This window comes from Meleagris gallopavo, chromosome 3 (assembly GCF_000146605.3).
Source record: "Meleagris gallopavo isolate NT-WF06-2002-E0010 breed Aviagen turkey brand Nicholas breeding stock chromosome 3, Turkey_5.1, whole genome shotgun sequence".
NCBI lineage: Eukaryota > Metazoa > Chordata > Aves > Galliformes > Phasianidae > Meleagris > Meleagris gallopavo.
The window spans coordinates 7,340,768-7,359,877 of NC_015013.2; the positions used below are offsets into that span (position 1 = coordinate 7,340,768).

The 19,110-nt window shown below is 42.4% G+C and overlaps 1 protein-coding gene across 1 annotated transcript in view; it reads left to right on the forward strand.

Annotated features, from left to right (window-relative positions):
• Positions 1–621: 621 nt before the first annotated feature.
• JARID2 (jumonji and AT-rich interaction domain containing 2) overlaps positions 622–19,110 on the forward strand; it is a 117,376-nt gene continuing 98,887 nt past the window's right edge. The window contains 1 exon segment of the mRNA XM_010708321.3: positions 622–780. The gene's annotated coding sequence lies outside the window, so the exon portion shown is untranslated.

A 19,110-nucleotide genomic window follows, 5' to 3' on the forward strand; every position in this document is an offset into this window, starting at 1 on the left:
GTCTTCTAAAAATGAAGTAGAAAACACATGCCCCATGGGCCAAATTCCACTTTATGCTAACATAAATTCAGAACAACTTCATTGTTATCAATTACACTGTTATTCTGCAATAAATACAAATCATTTAAGCAGAGAACTGATAATGTAATACCACTATGTAAAATCCTGAGCTGAGAGGCAAAAACCAAGACCAAAATGGTAATAAGAGAGGCTGGTTCACAGAACTTTCTAGTAAGTTTTATGCAATATTTGACTTAATTTAATGGTTTGGAATTTTTTTTCCCTTATTTTAATTGTCTGAGAGAGCAATTCCAGGCTGCTAAAATTTCTCCACAAGGCAGAATGATTCGTTATGAGAATTTTAAGAAATAAGCTTTTACCTGCTGTCTAACACCTGGCAGACAGCTACCCCTGTTTGCAGGATAGGGATTAGAGGGACTGATGGTCTGATTTGATGATAATGGTTATCTGTTAGTGTTTCTTGAGGTTAGATTGCATGTTGTTGCGCACTATTTTTTTCAGCTTCTCTCTTTTTTTTAATCATTTGTCTAACTCTGGGCTGTTGGGTGTCGTTTGTTGTTTTTGCCACTTGTTGTTTCGGATGCATACAATTAACGTCTCCTTTCTGTTTCCATCTTCTTCAGGATGACAGCGATGGGATTCCCTGGTCAGAGGAGAGGGTGGTGCGGAAGGTCCTTTATTTATCTCTGAAGGAGTTCAAGAACGCACAGAAGCGGCAACATGGGGATGGCATTAGTGGAAGCCTGAAGGCAGTGAACGGTAAGCTGCCTCCCTGGTATCTCTGCAAGGACTCAGTCGTTTCAAATGCAGCTCCTTTGCTGCAGCAAGGAAGGAGACCAGTGCACCATCTGGCACGCACTGTGTCCTTTCAAAATACAAAAAAGAGCTCATTTCTAAAGTGCTTAAAATACCCGATTTGAACAATCTATGTGTTTCTGTTTCTGGTGAGCTGTTGTAGATAGGGATAAGGGTGGAGGGTAGGTGTTGAACTGGAGGCCAGAGCAAAGCTGTTCAGTAGAAAAGGAGGCTTCTCTGATCTGTCTGATCAGTGATGTGCTTTGTAGGTCTACAGCAAAGGTGTCCAGTTAAAGGTAAATGATTTCTTACAGATGCAGTGAAAATTTGTGAGAAGATAAATGAAAACTGTCTGAATCAGTTACACTGGTGAAGGACAGATAGACAGAATATACTTGTTAAGTGCCATTCAAGTAGAAGAAACTGGCTAACCAGGGCCTGCAACTCTGGAGTGGGCTTGATTCATGCCCTCAGTTGCCCAAAGGTGAAGTAGCACGGGACCTATGTAAAAAGATGTAGGGGACTGAGGGCAAATGTGCTGAGACACTGGATTCCCACAGTTAAGTTCTTCAGGGAGTTTAAAGGTTTTTAAAAGTGACGGAGACAAAGCTACATGATAGGGACTTGTTTATGTCATCCTTTGACATTGACCGGAGGTGGCAAAGGAGTTAGGGTAATGACTGTTACTGTTGTTTGTCATTATTATCACTTGTTTCTTATCCCCTTCCCTATGGTAGCCTAGAGGTGAACCTAAGTGCCTCTCTTGCAGATTTGCTCACTGACACAGCACCCTTTTTGAAAAGGCTTTGTCATGCTAGCTTGAGCCTTCAAAGCGATGAGTAGCAGGATTCAGATTTCTGGGCAGGCTTACTGTTCTCTCTTCACTCTCAAGAGCTTATTTGCTTCTTTATGGAAGTTTATAGCAATTCCTTTTAAGCATGTGCATAACTATACATGTGCTAATGCATTACAGCAGCAGCTGGGTGCTTGCTTACTTGGTAGGTTATTCATATTTATATGTAACTTGTGTTTTTGACATGGTGAGTCAAATTTCACTGCATTTTCGCTGAGCCTTATTGCTGACAAGGCAAAAACCTAGGGGAATGGCTGGAGAACTGCAGACAACACAATAAAGTTACTGTATTGCGTAAGCAGTTGTGAGCTCCTTAATGTGATTAAAGATGACCTCAGACTTCTGAGTTTAGTAATAATATCAAATACTGATCTGATGGGAAGGGGCATCTAGCTTTAGCAGCAAGCGATTAATAAGCTTGGAGGTGTACACAAAACAGTGCTGCTTTTTTTTCCCCTCCAACACCTCTGCATCATTGATCTTCTGTCAAACACAATTTCTCTTGGAAAGTTTCTTATTCTATTGTGGGGATTTTGTTTAGTCAAAGGAAAAAGTCTAAAGGCGTGAAGCACAGTAATTGTGTGTTAGGAGGCTTTGATGGTGTGCCAGGTTACAGGATGACTGAGGTTTTTATGGTGTCTAGTTTCTCCAAAGGCAGCTGAGATGAAAAGTGAGTTGGCTGGGAATGCTATGTGAATGCAGGTACCAGGCATGGAATATGCCACAGGCTTTCTCTGGCAAGGGCATGGCTCACGACTTCAGAGCTTGCCTCTGGTGTTAAGAATTGGATTGCTGGGTGCTTTTTCTCCTTCACAAAAACAGGTGATCAGTTCTGTGGGGCTTTTGGCTTGCTTACTTATTTACTGATTTTGAGTTAGAATTATGCTCTGTTGTTTTCCTTCTGTTTGTTACATGATGCTTTAAATGTCCTGTCTCAGCACTGCTGTATTTCAACAGTACTGTCCAAAGGCTATTGTATTTAGAAGAACGTGTCGCCATATAGAAGAAAGCTTTACAGAAGGGAGGAGGATTGACACGGTGCAATGACGTTAAGAAAATCTATTAAAACATGAAGTTTGCTCATTATATCTTTTAAAGAAATATTAACCATATATTTTCAAATCCACACATCTTTATGGACAGAGAAAAAAACAGGTCATGCTAAAAATTTACCAGAGTCTTTTGAATTTTGGAAAACATAATATTTTAAAGATTAGCTTTAGATCCATGACTTTATGCCATTAGAGTTTAAAAAAAACCATTTACTGATTCTGTTCTTTGTTTCAATATGAAGATTACAACCAATGTTTCTAGTGCGTTTTTTCAAAAGATAATATTGCAGTTAAGTACTTCTCTTTATTAGTGCCCAGCACCCACAGCTCTGTTGTGGGGGAACAAAAAATCCTAGCTGAAATTTAAAGGTGTTCTGTGCCTCCTGCCGTGGTTTAACCCTGGCAGGCAGCTCAGCTCCGCACAGCTTTTCACTCACTCTCCCCACATGGGGTGGGTGAGAATCAAAAAGGTGAAAGAGTGAGAACTCGTGGGTTGAGATAAAGACAGTTTACTAGGTCAAGCAAAAGCTACATGCAAAGCAAAACAAGGTGTTCGTTTGCTGTTTCCACTCAGCAGGCAGATGTTCAGCCACATCATGCATAATGGTTTCTTGGGGAGATGAATGCCATCAGTTTGAACGTTCCCAATCCCCTTCCTCTTCCTTCACCCATGTAAAGGCAAGGGTTGCATCCATTTTAGGACTTGTGCTGCACAACCCTGTCACCGTCCCTAGTGAACATTAAGGGGTATTTCTCCTTCTGCTGCTGGAAATCAAATAGATCACCTTCCAGCACCTGGCACACCTAAGCATTTCCAAGAGTGGGAAGGAGAGCCCTGAGAGAAGTTCAAGCTGTCTGAGCTCCTTGCTGGAGGTAGAAGTGTAGGTTGGTCTCCTGTTTTTCTGGGAGCTCAGAGGACTGCAACGTTTGCAAAACAACTGGATAGTAAGATTTGATCTTGGTGCTGCCATCTGTAGTGCAGAGAGAGTTTGTTTTTTTCTTCTGGTTTTATAAGTGTCATCCCCCTGTACTTATTTACAAGCTTGCAATCTGTAGTTTTTTTCCTGAGAAAGTACTGACTTCTGGCAATAGAAGAAGATAAAATATGCGCTACTCTCCAACAACTGTTGTCTTTAAGTACTTTCTATGGCTTCAGAGCATCTGAAGTTGCATAAATATGCTACATAGTTGTTTACTAGTGTTCTCCAACAGTTCATGGAAGTTCTACTGCTGAACTTTCATGAACATCATTATCAGAATATTTCAGCTGGTTAGTGCAGTAGTACATCTAATGATACGGCAGCCAGTACAGTGCTGCTTTTCTTATTGATAGTGTGAAAAGTGAGTTCAGCTTAAGTGTTGTAAGAGGTGAACCCATTAACAGGAGCATTCTCTGTGCTGAAATTTCTGCATGCTCAAAGAGGGGCCAGTGGTGGCACAGGGAAAACTTCCATGCCTCTCTGAACAATACAAATTAATAAAATAAAATGGAAGAATTCAAATGAGTTTTGGAGATTAACTGTATTATAGTGTATTATATATGGCTGCCTCCACCTTGCCATTAAAGATATCTGTTATCCTGAAAGCAGTCTTGCATGATGGTTTTGTTCGGGGAGGGTGGTGAAGAACAGAGTTGGGGATATCCTTACTCCTACCTTTCTTTGCATACACTTTTCACTTGAAGATTTTTGCTTGTATGTTTGTCCTGCTAGTTCTTTTCCCACGTTTTTGTCCTGCGTTCTTCACTCTTGGGTTTTTGTTGGTTGGTTGGCTTTTGTTACCCAGCCAGAAGGATTTCAGAGAAAGAGCAGGGGTGTTTTATGGCTATTCTAACAGTGGACGTATTTCTGCATGTTTATGTTGGCTCTAGGTGCCCACAGAGTATAGAATGACACTCCACAGTATGCCTATGTTTGCTACATTCTCCTCCAGCATGTGGGAATATAAAATCCAAAGGGGATGCCTCTGTAAGTTGTCAGGAAACCTTTTGTAGTCCTAAGTGGGATGCTGGAGTTCTGATTATGGAGACAGCGTTGCCCACTGGAAAACCTATGGGGAACTTCTTTACTGATTTTGATTATTGCTGCCTGTCATCTGTGTTAGGATTTTAAGGATAGGGATTGGTGTTTGGAATGGTGATATGAATTTTCAGACATCCTCATCTAAGAGGTAAGCTAATTCCCCTAGGAAGTAGCTTTCTTGTATAGCATAGGATGAGAAATAAGGCTGGGCATGGGGTGTTACTGTTGCTTGCATTCTGTTAATGAGAATTAAATCAGTATGTCAAAAGAGTGCATCTTAAGCAAATTTTTATGACAGAGATCTTAAATTTTATTTTTAGAAAGTAGCAATAAAGAAGAAGTTTGCAATCCAAAAGTGCTGGCATTTCATAAATGCAAAAGTGCAGAAGTTTGCGTGTTTGTTTAAGGTTGGTAATTCTACGGAAATGACAAACTAGACAATGGAATTATTCAAGCATATCGTGCATTGACAGTAGCTATACAAAAGGTGTCATGACAATTTCCAAACATGCCAACTGGGTTAAGTGTGTGGCAAACATTAGCTTGTAGGGAAATTGAATGTATGTGAGGGAGTATTTTGGTTCAAGGAGGAAGTCTTGCACGCCTAATGAATCAAGAATTGATGAGTAAAAATATGTAATATTTCTATTCTGACATTCTTCACCTTACATTTAGTCTTCTTAAAGTCATTAATTCATTTGTAGAGGCGAAGGAACTTCATGCAGTCTTTAAATTTGGTCCACAGTTGGCTGTGGTGTCCATTCCTTCCTCGTGCTGCTCTGTTCCTGTCCTGAACCACTTCCACACAAATGCCAGGGCAACTTTTGCTATAGGTTGTTCCCTCCACTGAAGAGCTGAAATGCAAGACAGACAACTGGGAGCCTCTGAGGCATCACATTCCCTTGTCTGGGGCTACCCATCCCACAACCGCCATGCTGAGCAGAGCAGGGAGCTGCGCTACTTGGAAGGGGCTGTGTTTGTGTTTGATGTGACTACTTTCAAGTGTTTTCATACTCCCTGCCCCATGGTTTTCAGCTACGCTCCCCGGTGGGCTGTGTTTTTAAAAAAGAAAGTAGCCCTTGTCCTTCACTGCGATGATTCAGATGCAGTAACTTCATCTCTCTTATTTTTGAAAGCTTCAATTAAATATTGGAAGAAGGTTTTACGCTAATGTTTGTCTAGGGAGCTTTTCACTCCATCAGAGATACGAAATTGCATTTGTTGACAGTAGGTAATGTCTGTCTGTCTCCCTCCTAAGCTTTAGTAGAAGATTGTAAGTGTGCCAAGGACCCTTGTCAGTATAAGTGGATTTTTAAAATGCATTTACAGAAGCAGAAATACCTCCTTCAGTCTTACAAGATTTTCCCTTTACATTCCGAGTAAACGGCCTGTTTGGCTAGTTTTAAACTGTGATTAAATATAGATGTTTTCAACTAAAAGGTTCAGAAAATAAGCATTTGAGCAGATTTGTCATGGCACTCAATGTCACTTTCACTTTGGTGCTTGCTGGCAAGTGCATTTCAAGATTAACAAATAAATAACAGGATGTTGGGGCTGGGCTCCGTTGAAAATTTCCAAATATCTCTTCCTTTCTTTGTTTTTAGAACAGAATTTGTTCTTGAGCCTGCCGGGGTCTTGCTTGTTCATTAGTTGACGCAGGCTCTTTTTGCCTTTTCCATCGTCATCACTTAGAAAAGTTCTGCAGGCCAAATTACACCCTCCATAATCTCTGCCCAATTTGATTACGTCCAAATGGTGCTCCCATCTTAATTCAATTTCTGTATTTCTCAGGACTGCCAGAACATTTTCTCTTGCAGGACAGCTGCCATCCCTTTTCTCTCGAAGATAAGAGGTGGATATATTTCTAATAGGGAAAACAGCAGAATTGCATAATTAATTTCCTTAAAACGTCTTTTCACTACCACTAAAAGGAGTTGCTATTGCCCCCGAGTGTATTTCTAGTCAAAGTAATTTTAAAAATAATTTTGCCTCTCTGCATATTGTTAATTGTAGGTAGTGGAAATTTTTTTTAACAGCGATGAATTATCCACAGAAGAGCTTACACAGTCTGCAGGAGACTGAGTTAAAATAATTAGGATGAGGAAAAGGATCAGAAGTGGTTGGTGGGTGTAAGGGCTGCTGCTCTCACTGTCTTACGCTGGTTCTGTCACTTGTCTGCCCATGCAGTGAACTTCATTCAGCAAATTAAAGTGTCCATGAAATAAAACTTTGCCTTAATCTCAACCGGTGAGCAGCAGTTTTATTTTCCTTGATTCAGGGTTGTTTTTGCGTAGCTGCTGCCTTGGATTTATTGTTTGTATCAGCAGTACAGGGAGCACCCTTCAGTGCAGACAAGCAAACTGCTTAATTCTGTTTTCTGCAGCTATAAAATTGGCAGCCTAAACCTGGACCCTGACATCTTTTAGTCAGGCATACACAGCCAAAAGGATGGTGATTTTTCAAATACCTGGTAGAATTGGCAGTTATGTCAAAAGGTGGACCTTCTGTCAATCCTCACTTGCGTGTTTTGTGAGTGAGACATAACTTCTTTGACAATAATATTAAGTCTGTACATTCTTGTAGCGAGGCATGCAAGTGGGTTTTGGCTTATCCCACTTGTCTGGGGAGAAATGTTTGGCAAAATATACATAAGTTGCTGGAAAATTAAAAGTGTCTTGGTACTTTCTATGGTGAGAGGCAGTGCTTTGTACTGAAAACCAACCATTCATCCAGTTATCTGATATGGCAGTTTAAACAAACTTGACTGCTTTTATTATTAGATGACGAATTTTTTATTGGGATGTTGAAAATCAGAGGGATCTACTTGAGAACATTATCCTTCAAACTCTGGCAGCCTGGGGTGGATGAAGAAGCGTGCTGGTGACATGCTGGGATGAGAAATGATGATGCCAGCGGCTTTCTCCAGCTGTTGAGTTGCGTTGAGGAGTGATAAAGAGGTAGCTTGTGCTTTACATAGAAATCAAAACAAAATTAAGCAGCTGTTGAAGGTAGTGTAAACGATGGAGTTCCATAGCAAGACTCGCCTGGTTGTCAAAAGGGATGGAAAATTCTTTGTGTGAAATTTGGACACAAAGTGGAGATGAAGGCAGAGATACAATGGTACGCTCAGAAGAAGCGAGAAAAGTGCTTCTCTGTTTAGCAACCACAGCTGTCAGGAGGCACAGGAGTGGGGAGAAGGATACTTCAGCTTTTTCTATCTGATAGCCAGCGTTTGTCAGTAGTGTTATTTTAGTGTTTATTAAAAGTGCAGTGGAGAAAAATGTCTGCAGGTTGGAGCCCTTGACTGCTGTTGTAAAGTGGGTTTAAATTTCACTACTCGTGTAGTTGCTCTGTTACCCATGATTGGCAGAAAGAAACCGTGCACTGAATAACTAGCACTTTTAATTGGAAGGACAGACAGCAAGGGATATAACCAGTAAGGCAGCAGAGGAAAAAAAAAAAAGTCAGTCATTGAGACAGCATGCTCTATTTCATTAAGAAAATAGCAACACAATGGAAAATAACCTAAAGGTGGAGAGGAGTTTCAGTCAGTGGCTTTAAAAGAAAAAGCAGAGATTAGTGACAGCTGGCTGTGAGCGCTGATGGGCACTGCAACCTTTCCCACAAGTTGCCAGACATAGCTGGCAGAGCACCTAATCGTGGCCTCAGCACCATCCGTGATGGGTGTCTGTGGGCTCTGACTTGTAACAGGAGGTCGCCAGTGGAAATAGACTTGGAGCAAACAGAACGATTCAGTAGATCGATGCTGAATTGTTTTTGGGTGTCATCAGCCCACGCTCAAACGTGTCATTTCTGCTGTGAAACGCTCGAAAATCTGTCTCCTTTTTAAGCAACAGAACCAGGAATTAGTCACCTTCATCTTACTGCTCAGAACAACCTCTGAGATCGGTCCGCATCCTGAGCCCAAGCCTCCGCCTTTTGGTTTGGTTTTGATGGAATCTTTTTGATTTTAAGGTCTCCAGGAAAGTGTTCTGAAATAACTGTTGCCTTTCGATAGCTGGTGGTGGTGGTGAGAGGTTGATCACACAGCAGATACTTCTCAGTGTTTGAGGGTAAATGTTTTCTAGAAAATAAATAGAGCTTAGCACATACACTGTTCAGTCGTAGCAGATCGCTCTGCATCGTAATAAATGCGCATACATTTTTCACTTATCTCTTTTTGTGTCTGACTAGCACAGATTTGTTACAGGCAGTTAATGTGCTGTTGTATCCAGAATTACATGAATAAACATTTTCAATAATCTTCCTTTCATGTCCATTATTGCTCATTTTAAATGACTTTAATACTGTGAAGGGGGTGTCCATCCATAGCTGCAGTGTACCAGCCCTGTACTTAGGTGGCAGGGGATGACAGTGACAAGCCAGGCCAGACCTCACAGACTGAGCTTACAAACATTGGTACGTTCAAAGGAGTAGTTTGCTCCAAGAGGCTCTTCACCCTCACCCATCCTGTTTGCTTCCCTCACAAGACCATTAAGCGAGCGCTGCAGTCGCAGTCGGGATGTTTTAGATCTGTCTACTAAGAGGCTAAGTCCTTTCAGATAAGCCTTGAACAGACAAGATTCATTTTTTACTTTGCTCAGAATTTCCTGTGCTTTGTTCTGCATCTGTTTGTGAAAGACTGCGTTATCTTTGAAAGCCTTCATCTTGTTTTCTTTATTCAAGCTATATGCTAAAATGGAAAAAGGGAAAAGCTGGAAGGAGCCAGCTGGAGCAATCTGCCAAGGATCCCACAGAGGGACAGAGCTGGCAGGCTCCTGAAGCCTCTTCATCTGACCTCTGCTGCAATTTGGGAAGCCAGGAGATAAGCCACTTTTCCTGCAAAAGACTTGGCCTCTGCCAGCCATTCAGAGTAGTGCCTGAAGACCGCGCCAGCATTTAATCCCATTTTTCTCATCCTGTGAAAGGCAAAGGCACTCACGGTTGGCTGTTTTTAAAGATGCTCTGTTTGCTGTGGCTGATCAGCATCACGGTGGTTTTATGTAATGCCTGCTGTGTATGTGGAGAGATAGAAGTTTAAAAGTGATGGCACGGGAAGAGTACGATTTCTCACTTTCTTCAAAACATAGGATTTTTTTTTCTTTTTACAGAAGGAATCGTACCACAGTGTTATCAAGAGAGTTAGAGCAATGCTAGAAGCATGCTGTCTCCTTCAGGACACTGGGAAAAGGCATCCTGGTTGTTCTGAAGCATTGCAGCTGCAGGTGTGCAGGATGGAGAGAGGTGAAGAGGGATTCCATCCCTGTCTGTGTTTCCCTGACTCCTGCTCCCTTGCTGTGATGCTGGGATCTTGTTTCAGAGCCTTATACGAGCTCTTGCTCTATGGCTCCATATGGCAGAAAGAAACAGTAGTGCTGTGCAGAGTCTCAAAACTGGTGCATATGGGGGTGGACTGGGGGTGAGAAGCATATTCCTGTTGTGAATTGTGCATGGAAGGCTTAATTTCCCATCCCTCCTACCCGTTCCTGTGGCGTGTCCATCCAGGAACGTGCTGTTTTTCTTCCAAGAAGTGTCCCGATGCTTCCCTTTAATGTACTGATCTATTGATAAGCAAAGATTTTAGTTTTGCCAGCATAATTAAAATGTTGTGCCTCCTACCTAGTCATTCTCCCCCTACATCTCAGAAGGTCAGCAAAGATTACCGCCAGGTGGAAGCTATGAATAAAGAACAGAACTTAACTGAATGTGGCTTGAACTCCAGATTTTCTAGAAACGTAGCTGTCGCTAGTCTTCTCCTCATCCCCCAAATCAATTGAAGATGGCCCTTTGTGCAGCTGTGCCTGTGGTCGCTGTGGTTAGGGACTGCTTGTCAAGTTTTATTTGAATGGAAACCTGTCCCTGATGCTTTGCCTTATCTCATTGTCCTGCTGAGATGAACTTCAAATGCCAGTTTACATTTACCCGGAAATGACCTCCTCTAATCGAAAAGGACAATGCTGTCTTAAGTAAGTAGATAAACAGAGCCCATTTGCAATTGCAGATTTAAATGCACTCTTTCATAGATGATCTTTGCATAGTATAGCAGTGTCCTTGAATATTTAGAACCTGACTAGCAAGAGAGCAGAACTGAAGAGTAAAAGTTCCTGGCCGAAGTAGGGTTTCTGAGCCACGAGCTGATGTTGATCTCTCTCAGGCTGGAAGAAGACTGTTTGGTACAAAACTCCCTTTGTGGTAGCATGGAAGGCAGTGCAGTAAAACTGGCATGCAAAATCTTGAAGGTTGATTAGCAACCAGACCATAGCGCAGGGTTATATACAAGTACTCTTCTCATAAAGTAGAATAAATGGGCCATTAGTTAAGGCACTGCTTCGCGTAGAAAACTCCCTTGATTTCTGTTTCAAATCGAGGTGCCTGCCACTAGTGGCCTGGAAAGCAGACTTTTTTCAGCTAGTTAAATGCTGGGGAAACAAGAGTTCAAGGTGCTTGCTGTGAACTTGAATTTTGGGGACTATGGGGAAGGTGGTTAGTTTTTTCTGGTATAGCGGGTGTTGAGATGGTGCTGGATCACCATCTGGTTGGATCGAAATTAGAACTGCTAACTAAATTCCTATTTAAAGTTTCTCACATCGTCTTGGACTCAGTGGTGATAGTCTCGTGAAGACTTCCTGCTAAATTTGCAGGAAAGGAGCAGACTGCTGAGAAGGACAGACTGCTCTTCAGTTTGTGCTCTTCTATTTCCACTGACATTCTGCCACTGCAGACTAAGGACTCACATGTTACTAATTGTTTTAGGAAAATAGCTTTCAGCTCTTGTCTAGTGGCTGTTTTCCCTGCTGACACTACGTTTACCAGATCCTTCAGGCAGCAGGATCCAGAGAGCAAACTGAAGGAGAGCGTGTTGTCCACTGCACTGGTTTCCTTTGCGTAAGTTGAAAGAAGAGGAGAAGTACTGCTTTCATATCCTCTTCTTACTAAAGCTCTAAGTGTGATAGGAAGGCCCTCACTATGCTTTTGCTTGTTTGTTTTCTGTAAAAATGGGTGTTGTTGTGCAGCTGGAAGAAGGAAGCTCAGGAGAGGCCAGCGCTCCTCATCTCCAGGGCCAGGAACCAGGCTGTGAGTGCCCAGTTCAGATGAAGCTTTTGAGGAATTTGGTAATTCTGAGTGAATTCAAGAGGAGAGATGTTTTTTCTGCCAGGGTACAAGGCTGTTCCTGACAGCAGAAGAATATTTTGGAAGGTGACAGCTACCAGACACGGGAAATGTCCTCTAACCCAAGTAGGGGCATCCCGAATAAGAATAAGAATATGACTTCAGAGGAATTAATCTGATGCATGTAAGAAATCTGTGGCGATAATACAAAATGCCCCCCTTCTCTCCCAGACAACCTTATAACGTAACAGAATGTAGGTACCTTTTTGAGGAAGAAACTGGTTATGGCCCTTCTGATTGAGACTTTAAACAGTAAGGAGGCTTCATTGCAGGAGCTCACACATCCATTGGAGGACTTAAATGAATATACCGGCTTAGTTTTTAGACAGAAACTCTAGTGAAAAACAAACTGAATGCTACTGGAACCTTGTTGATTGAAGAACTTCCTGTGATGCAAATTTTTTCCCCTCAAAGCTCACTCAAGCACTGTACCCACTTAAGACTCCACAAGCTACAGTTTTACTTTATATCCTCACCAGTGATGTGCAGCAGATGTTGCTGAACACATTTTGTGCCATCTCTAGAAATAGAGCATTTCAAACTTACTTAGGTCTCTGAAAGAGTGATGCGTGGCTCGCTTCTGAATCGCATGAAAACTGCTTCCACTCCAAATCAAAGCTGCCTCTGCTACCAGCGTCTGTTTGGAGGGATATTCCGATTTGTACTGCTTGCTCTACATGAAATATAGGTCAGGATTTTTAACTTGCAATTACTCCAAGGACAAATAATTTTCAGACACTTCCGTGTTAATAATAAGCAATTAGAAGTACTCCCCTCTCTGCTTATCTGTGCTGCTTGTCCTCTCAGTGTCCTTTTTCCTATCTTCTCATGCTTTTTAAACATATTGTCTCCTTTCTCTGCATGCTTTTCCTCTTTTGCTATTTGTTTTTCATTCTTTGCTCTGTGTTTTCTGTGCTTTTTCCTTTCAGAGTGAGATCTCTTCTTGCATTTTGCTGTATTGTGAGCACAACTCCAGCCTGCTCTCTGCAGGCACGGTGTTACAGCCCTGCAAATCATCGATTTCTTTCTTTCCATCCTCCTCCCCCACTTCCAAATCCTGGCCCATCCAGCCTAATGTGAGAGCAGATTGGCCTCAGTATTTGGAGAAAAGATCTATAATAAGCACTGGGGACATGCTGGTAAAAAGCATCAGTATAGTATAGCAGGTCACTTGAAGTACTGACTGTACATTAATTCTCTAACTTATAATTAGCTATATTAAATTCCAATTTTCTGAAAGGAACCATTATCAAATAACACTCTGTTTGAAATCTCAAAGAAACATAAGGAATGAAAGCTTAGTCCTCTTACGCTTTCATCTTTCAGAAGCAATCCCTATCTTAACATCTTGACCTACATTTTCTTTTTACCCTCTCCAAGGGGCATTGTGTGGATATAATGTCTCAGAAGGGAGGTAAGGTTTTTATGCATGCATATGTGTTGACATACAAAGTTTGGAAAAAACAATGAGGCCTTCATGTCCCCAGTGACTTTTTTTTTCCCCTCAGCTTAAAAGTGTTTTCCGTAATATCTCTAAGGCAGGTTTTAAGTTCAGAAAAAAAATAAAAATGTGAGGCATCCGCTTTGTTCCTTTGCAAGTGGTCTCCTTCTATCTATTGAAAACCGTTCCTGATTTTACATACCAGGAAAGGAAAAAAAAAGTCACTGCCCTTCTTTCTCATATCGCCCTCACCATTTAGGATCCAGCCATACATTTTCTTTTTCCCATTAAATGCGGGCACGCTCACGCTGCCTACTGGATGCCATCCTTTCTGCCATGTTCACTGCACAAGAGAAGGACAGGGCTGTAGAATACGCCATCTTCTCCCACTTCAGGACAGACTTGGTGCTGCAGCAGGCCCCACTCTGGGCTGGACATACAGTTAATCTCCCGTTTGTTCAACGTGTAAGTTTTTTGTTTCAGGCAATTTGTACACACAAAGTGCTAAGTATGTACTAAGCAAGAATGCCTTTCAAGATCCTTGTAGCTTGAGTTTCTCTTGGTAGATGCCTTGAAATGCAGGACGGGAGATATTCTGACTCCAGGCCGAATTTTGTTGCCTGGGCTGTTTCAGTTTAATATAGCTCTCAGCATTTTATAGGGTGAATTTATGGAGGGATTGCAGTCTACGATTTTTTCCCCTTCTTTTTTTCACCCTCTTTTTTCTTTCTTTCAGTATTTTCGCATCATCATGAGTTGTGTTGGTTTTCTTTGAATTCCAATAGTGTACTTTTGGTCTTAATTTTTCTTAATTATTATTATTGTAGTAACACAATGGTGAACTTTGGCATACATAGAACCTCTCGGGCATTATTTTGAAAGCTCCTCAATGTTTTCATCCCACATTCCTGTGCCATTCAATAGTAAGCACCTCCCACCTCCCTACCCCCGCATGTCTGTTGCTGTGCTTGAAACAAGAAACAGGCTAATGGGTTTTGGTTATGTGGATGAATGGAAGGGAGATTATGTGCAGTGAATTCTTGCCCACTTCACAGTTTCCCAGTGGTTTGGGGAAAAGACAGTATTCTTTAAAAATTACAAGATATGATATTTTATCTCCTTTGTTTACTCAGAAAGTTAAAGTTCTTAAGCATGCATCACTTTATATTCTTGACTGTATGAGTGTCTGCTGATGGCTGTTCCTAGGTTTCTATTAAGTCAGGAGACAGCGAGTGTTGTTTTACTTGTTTTACTCTGACTTCCAGAGCCCCCAGAACTTGAACAAATAAGCTTTTTAGGAGCAGCAGAATGGTTTAGAATCTCTTTGAGACCTCTGGGGGGTGCTGTGCCTGAAGTCTCTCTAACCAGCTCAGAAGCCTGCTGCAGTGCGGGAGTCTCAGCCGTCAGCCCTTGTGCCAGCTTTCATCTCGTCCCCCATGGCTTGTCTGCAGGCGTCGCAGAACAAAGGTGAAAGGAAGGTTAAGCTGCTGGTCTCAGGAGATAGAGATGGAAACTGCCTTACATATTGCTTTGCCCCCTCCTGCAGCATGCAGCCGGCCTGAGAGATCCCTGCTTCTTCCTGTCTGCCCTCCTCTCAGCCGTGGAGCAATTTCTCAGCGTGCTTCCTCCATGGCCATTCCTGACAGCTGCTGTGCATCACAAGGGCTGCTGCCAGCGTGTCATGTATAGGAAGTGCTCCAAAATCCTTACCTTGGGCAAAGCCTTAGGACAGAAACAGAGGTGAAACATCAGCACGCGTTTGGCTGAACAGTTTGTTCCTTCACATTGGGCTTTCATCTTGTGCTTGTGCTTTGGGTTTGCAGCAATTAATTGAAATGTTTTACCATCACTGTCACTAGCCTCCTCTACTCAGATAATAACTCTGCAAAGGGAATTCAGGGGCTGAGCCTATCTGGCAGTGCAGCACTGCATCCCGACCGTGGCCTGTCCTGCTCCCACCCTTAAATTAAATTCTTATAGTCTTCTTATGACCACATTGCTGTTTCATATGCTAAAATCATTCCAAATATATGTTTATTTTATTTTCTAAGTTATTAATTTGACTGTCTAGAAGTAGAACAAATGATGGAGAGGAAGAAGTCCCAAAAGCTCAAGGAGCAAATGCAGAGGAGATCTTGCAGAAGTTTAAGTTCTTGCATTGCTTCAAGCTGCACTCGGTGAAGGAAGGGGGTTCAGCGTGGCACTGGGTGTAGAGGGGAAGGTTTTGCTCCCAGGAAGAGCAGCTGCTGGCTTTGCCCTGACAAGAATTGCTTTTCTCTGAGCTTTATGGCTGAAACCTACCTGATAGGTAATAGAGATTTAATTGCTGTAAATGCGTAGATCATCATTCAAGTGTTTAGTAGAAGGAAGTGGTGTGCCAAAGCAAAAAAGTCCTTGTCAGCAAAAGGGTTGACAGCTTGACTGCTGGAGCCAGCTGATGGATGATCCTAGAGTTAGGGAGGGCATGTTCACTGAAAAGTTACTGAAAACGTGGAGTGGATGTAATTTAAATGGTTTAATTCACGTATCTGTCATATGTGACATGAGTTCTTGAGGAACGCGTAGCATTGAGCTCAGTTATTTTTTCCCAGGCCAGAGGGAGGACTTCTCAACACCCACCTCTGCTCGTTGTGTGGGAGCAGCATGGTTTTTCAGCAAAGGAAGTTTTTGTAGCTCATGTCACATTAGGAAAAACGCTGCTTCTGCCAGTCTGGAGGGCTGCCCGTGCTCCTGGCACATGTCACGAAAGGCAAAGCCTCATTGCCATGCGTTCGGATGTTAAGTGGGGCTGTGCAATTAGAAATGTGCCGTTCAGCGTTTGCCTTTCACGGCTTTTGTCACACACGGGCAGAATTACAGACAATAACGCAGAGGGTAACCTCCTCAAAAGGGCTTCCCGATGCTCCTGGGCTGTGCACCCTGTGCTAGCAGTGGCCTCCTCAGGAGTACAGGGGCAACCGTGCCCCTGCTCGGGACGTGGCATCGGGTCATATCTGCCTGCTGACACGGGGAGCCCAGCCTGCTCTAGTCATCCGTCTCTGCAGATCTGCAGGAACCACGCTTCGTTAGAGGAAAAGTGTGTACCAAATGTTAATCAGGGTGCCGTGTTGCTGTTGTATCTAGTTTCATGCAGATAGGCTGTTTTCAAATGAGGCAGTCTGTAAGGGTTTCCTAGAAATTATAACGCGTATAGGCAGGCTGTGCTAAGCCTTTGGATTTAGCTGCACAGCTCTTCTCTTTAAAGCTCCAAGTAGTCACTGCTAGCAGTGAAGCGTTGTGTGCTTGTTTATTTGCCTTCTTGTTTTATTTGCACATTCATACATTACATTTTCTTCCAATTAACAGACTCTTCCCTGCTTCAGCATGTTTGCCTTTACCTTCTTTCTCCCTCCTTCGTTTATACTCTGTGGAGATGTATTTGCTAATTTTTTCTTTCTAGTGTAGAATAGCTGTTGTCTAGAGACATGCTGTTGGCACAGCTTTCCCTCTCATGTTACTCAGAATACCAGAAAGGTTTTTTTTTTTTTTTAAATTATTTTTCTGTTTTTACTAATCTGCCTCACTCCTTGATGCCAAGGTGTGGGTGCTTTTGAAGTCAGGATTTATTGTTCTTTGTCCAGCCTTTCCTAGCAGATGCTTGACTCTGAAACAAGGTGAGCTGCATCACCCAGTATAAAAGCATATCCCTGCAATGCTGAGGATGGGATCTGTAAGATGGATCTGTAAAAGTAATGCAGAAGAGGAAGAAATTGCTCTCACCCAGAGCTCCACTTGGGTGATAAAGGCTTAAAATACTAATTAGATTGCTTGACTTAATTCTTATTTAACAGAGGAATACACGCCCTCCATCATATAAGGGGATTCTTGTGAAGATCAGGACAAATACGTTGTAACAGTCACTAACATTTCTTCCTATGTCAAATAGAGTTAAACCAAATAACAGCGGAAGAAACAAACCATTAAAAAGCAGAAAGCTTTCTTTCACAGGCACGTTGAGGGTTTCTTTTTCTGTCTCCTCTCTTGGGATATTTCCCCCCTGGTACTCCATTCAGCCATAAAATTCCCCAGAAAAAGAGAGGACAAACAAGACATGATGGTTTTGGCATAAAGAACAAAGAATAATGTATTCCTGTGTCACTGATAATTTTGTTAATACCTGAGACCTGATTCAGACTTTATCATGGTGATGATGCATGTTTTTATATTGCTTGCTGCCCTTCCCCGAGAAGAGATAAATTGCACTTCTGGAGCTGTTTGTGCCTGTAATTTCAAATAAAATGTACATTTAATTCATTTTCCAGATTGCATATGCTACCACCAAGCACTGGTAGGAGATGTCCTGTAGGACAGATGTCCTTGGCATAGCTGCAAATCGAAAGGCATTTGTTCTCGTCAGGGAGAAATAAAGCCATTCTGTCTGATGCCAAAACCAACACGAGGCACACACTTTTTTTTTTTGCTGCAGAACTTCAGCACTGCCCATCACGGTGCACAGTGTACACCATCTGTACACCCCTGGGCTCTGTACCCTGGAGGCTGCTCTCACCAGCCCTGCCTTGTGGTTAGGTGAGCTGCGCTGCACAGCAAGATGAAACCTGCTCCAGTGCCACCAGCGAGGCCAACAGGAGTACTGGTCCCTGCATCCCAACCCTGCCCTCCTCCTGGAGATGGTGCTCCCATGCTTCTGCCAGTGGTTTTTCCATGGCTTTTCCATCAGTGTCCCTATGAACAGCAGAGGTCTGTGGCTAGGACCTTGCAGAGCAGCATTCTGTCCAACACACAGGATGAGGGCACGACGCAGGTTTCCCCAGTGCTAGCAGTGGGTGCTTGAAGTGCTATAAAATTAGCAGTGTTTCTGTTTGTCAAAACTTGTGACCTTTGCACGGCCTGGTATCTACTTATTAGAAAAGCTGCCGCTGTTCCCTCATCACACCGCTCTGCTAACAATTGGGAGAGGCTCGATCGTGATGTGCTACTGATAAACCAGATTGGGAGCATCTGGTGGGCTGGCTGCCATCAGCTCTGTTTTCTCCACTCTTTTGACTTCATTCATTACAGCCCTAGATTGTTCTGGACTTTGGGACACATAGCACAACCATTTCAAGTTCCTTTGTTTTTGCAATTTTTTTTTTGTTGAAAAAAAGGCAGAAATGCAAAGTAGCTATTTGTTGGCTTTATCTCTGATTTAGCTCCTTTGATCTGTAAGATGGGGATTTAGGAGAAATCTGTTCCACCAACATTCAGCAGTCAGCATTACTGCTTCTATCTCCTCTGCCTGTGATGAATCCTGCCCTGCTGCTCAGCTTTGGATTCCTGCTTCCAAACTTGTCCAGTCTGGTGCCCAAGCTTTCCTCCTCCAACTCTGTCTTGCAGCATAAATAAATAAGGATGCCTACAGTGGCCATGTGTCTTGCTTGGGGGAAACAGGTGGACTGAGTTTTTCACTGCGTCCTTACAAGCTAAGAAATGTCTTTAATCACAGAGGTGTGTCCTTTCAATTTAATTTTTTTATATAAACTTAAAATAATTGAAGAGTTTTCTTTGTGTACGATATGTTGCAAATATTGGTTCTGTTTTGTTGTTATTATTTATTTCTTCCAGATGCATATTTAATAAATAAAACTGAGGCTTGAAGTTTGTGCTATGGCCTGGGGTAGTTTTTAGGCAGAAGTAAATTAGGTTTGTTTTGGCTGCTATATTCTTGTTTCTACCAGTTTATTGCAAAATAAATGGAAGGGAGAGGAGAGGAGAGGAGAG